General features: G+C 34.7%; 1 long non-coding RNA gene across 1 annotated transcript; it reads right to left on the reverse strand.

Annotated features, from left to right (window-relative positions):
* Positions 1–236: 236 nt before the first annotated feature.
* Positions 237–3,332, reverse strand: LOC132062566 (uncharacterized). The gene is made up of 3 exons (XR_009416208.1): positions 2,573–3,332; positions 599–661; positions 237–441 (listed from the first exon to the last, which is right to left on the reverse strand). It is a non-coding gene; the product is annotated as an uncharacterized LOC132062566 (long non-coding RNA).
* Between the last annotated feature and the right edge of the window lie 214 nt (positions 3,333–3,546).

The raw sequence follows: 3,546 nt of genomic DNA on the forward strand, positions 1-3,546 counted from the left end.
GTTTTACATAATAGAATCATTGAGACAGTATATAATTAAACTTCATACCAGCAACATTTATGGAAGTGAATTAAGAACAATCGTAGTACAATTAGCATGCAGGGAATTGGAAAAAGCCATATTGATGTGAACTCTTTAGTAATCTTTTTCTTTACTAACGAAATTAGGATAAGGAGCTGAAATTGGTCTTCTATTACTGCAAGGACGACAGCATCAACAGTCAATAGAAGGCAATAACCACCAAAAGTTCTAATTGTATTTGCTGTTATTTTTGTTATATATATGAATCTGACGCAAGATGGTCAATTAGGAGGTATCAGTTTACCTCTTTACAAACTCTCACCCTCATTCGATGACATTTTTAAAGGTACTGAAACTTTCCTTTAGCAGCTGCATAGACTCTCATTGTTCGCTGGCTCCAAGTTAAGCACCATCCTTCCTCTCTACAACATCCAGTTTCAGAAACATCAAATTTCAAAATTCGGTATACTATATCATAAACTTAAGCTCATACATATAATAAAAGCACAAGCTTCCTTTGAAACATACAAAAACATCTAAAAATGAAATTTGTACTTTTTAAAGTTATTACACATACATGGATAATCTCAATTGCTGGTACATCCTTCATTCGGTGAATATAATTTCGTTCCTTAGGAATCTGCATATAGGAAAGAACACCATCTGTCCAAATTAATGAAATTATAGTAAAACAATGTTTGAAGCCACTACTCTAGGAAAAAAATAAGAAATAAAATCCTCTAGCTCCACAATCAAATGTTCTAGTTCCAATTTCCCTTGCAGTCTAAATACAATTTGCGTAACCAACAATCAATTATCCAAGAACACAATGGTAAAGACCTCTTTATCTGAAGATATTGTGGATCTAGATTTACCTTTGGATCCTGCTTGAGGTTAGCTTTTGCTCCAGTTTCACATTCATGTAGGGAAGTCTTATTTATGCATGAATCATCATTCAGTCACTTTACCTAAAAGTTACTGCTTTTTTATAGCCTAGAAAAATCTTTCTTCCTCTCTAATATTTTCATGTGCATAAGAGGATTTTTTCCAAGAGCTTAAAGTTTTACTTGTTGATGGCCTTCAAATGAGTTTGCATAGTCCATTTACAGGGTATATTTAGACAGAAATGTATGGCATAACAAATGGTCTTAAAATGAATCAAACCTTGATAAATTATAGTTCACAAAGTTTGAGTGATTACCAGAGGCGGACCCAGGATTTGAGCGCAACGGGGGCACCATTATCTTTAGCACGCCAATTACTAGCGACAAAGTTAGGCCTGCAACTCTTAAAAAACTTATTGATTAGAATTGCAAAGAACAAACTTCAATATTATCAAATATAATTAATTTGGTACAAATATAACAAAAGTACATCATCAACTCATACTTGAACTCGACGCGTTATCATTTTTTGAAAACGGTCAATAATAGCATCATTGCTTACAGTTGCAAATACTTCCTTCTCAAAGTAACAAACTAAAATTATTTAAAAAATCATCACTAATAGTACTACGTAATTCATCTTTGATGTACTTCATGGATGAGAATGCTCTTTCAACAGTTGCAGTCGCGACAGGTAAAATCAGAGTCAACACATAATAGGGGAATCACACTCCACTCCTTATTTTATTATAACTATATTGTATTTCATACAAAAAAATTTAGAAAGAATACTTACCAATTCACGAAAAGATAACCTTGTGATAAGTTAGCGATTTGTGAGAAACTTGATAATGGAAAAAGGGTTTGATAATGGAAGAATGGAAGAAGGGTTTGAGAATGGAGAGAGCCAAAAAGATTTTTTTTTTTTTTTAATTACTTGGGAAAAGAAGAGTGGGAAGTGCAAAAAATCTTTTGGGATTTGGAGGTTTTGTGGGGAAAGAATTTAATGAAAAAGTTAAATGGGAGAGGACTAAACAATAAAAAGATAACAACAAATAAAAACCTGCATTAACGCAGGTTGTACAGCAGTAAAACTGCACAAATTTAAAAAAAAAAACAAAACAAATTGTGTTAAGAGCCGAGAATCGATCTCGGGTGGCGACCAGTGAGCACTCAGGGGCACTCCTACCAACTAAACTACTTTTGCAATTATGTTTGAGGGGTCCTTTTAAAATATATCATAGTTTTTCAAGGTGTGCGTGTGTGTGTATATATATATATATATATATATATAGGGTTTTTTTCCGAAGTTATGGGGAGCACGTGTCCCCCCACCCTTCACTTTGGGTCCGCCCCTAGCGATAACAAGCTTAAATTAAAAAACATGCCTGATAATTATATATTCATTTCCGCAATTTTTCCCACAGAGCTAACTCAGTGGTCAATCTTAATTAGAAATTTATCAATGCAAGTAATTTAAATAAGTTGCCTTTTAATAGTAGAACTACAGTATGCCAAAAAAGTTCTACCACAAAAGGTAGCCTAATTAGACTCTTCATCGCATCAACTTTTTAATTATTCACAACATTTATAATTAAGCATGTATTTTATGCTAAGGGCAAGGCACAATGAGAAATTGAAAAGAACTAATGGCGCATTACATATACCATGAAAGTTGAAAGTGATATCCATTTACAATAACTTCTTCTTTGTATTTTCTCCTCCATCTCCTCTTCCTTTGGCTTGCGTTTTCTTGTTTTTCATTTTCTTCTTGTGACGGCTGCACCTTGGCTTTAAAGTAGCAGTCAATGCCCCTTATTGGGTGCCTCCCTTTTACTTGACATAATTTATAGCTAAATTTCAGTCGGTACTTCTCATAAATGTGTACCTGGGTATCTAAATTCAAACACGCATGTGGAAAAATAAGTAAGAAACAACCCTAAAGAAAAGGGGGTGATCCAATATGGGCAAGCCTTTACATACCAAATGATCAAGAACTTGTAAGGCTATAACTCACATCAATCAGCCACATACAGTTTTTTGGATTCTGTCCAGTTTTAAATTAGGAAATAAAGTCTTTTGAAAGGGTATAATCCAAAAGGAGGTTAGTATAATCTGTCTTCTCAATGATTTCCGTCATCACACCTTTAACTTCTTAAAACCCGAGACTTTAACTTCCTCTGTATGATCCACAATGATAGAAATATGAGTCCATCAAAACAGTCTAAGGGACCTGATAGAACCAATGAGTCCACCAAAACAGTCTAAGGGACCTGATCCCTAAATTGTTTTCACAGATAAAGACAGAAAGTAAATGAGGCAAGATATTTACATGGAAAACTCCTCACTCAAGGGATTAAAAACCACGACCTACCCCAGTAGGATTTCCAACTTCACTAAACTGAGCAACTTCCGATTACAACCTATTGCAACAATAACAAACCCAGTGAAATCCCACAATGTGGGGTCTGGGGAGGGTAAAGTGTACGCAGACCATACGCGTATCTCGGAAGACAAATAAGATAATCGAAGTACAAGAAACCACATATAGTAGCAAGAAACAAAGGACAATAGACTATAGATCGGAACAACAACTACCTACTAGCCTTCTACCTTAATCTGAGTCCTCCAAAACCTCCTA

Source organism: Lycium ferocissimum, chromosome 7 (genome assembly GCF_029784015.1).
Source record: "Lycium ferocissimum isolate CSIRO_LF1 chromosome 7, AGI_CSIRO_Lferr_CH_V1, whole genome shotgun sequence".
Lineage (NCBI taxonomy): Eukaryota > Viridiplantae > Streptophyta > Magnoliopsida > Solanales > Solanaceae > Lycium > Lycium ferocissimum.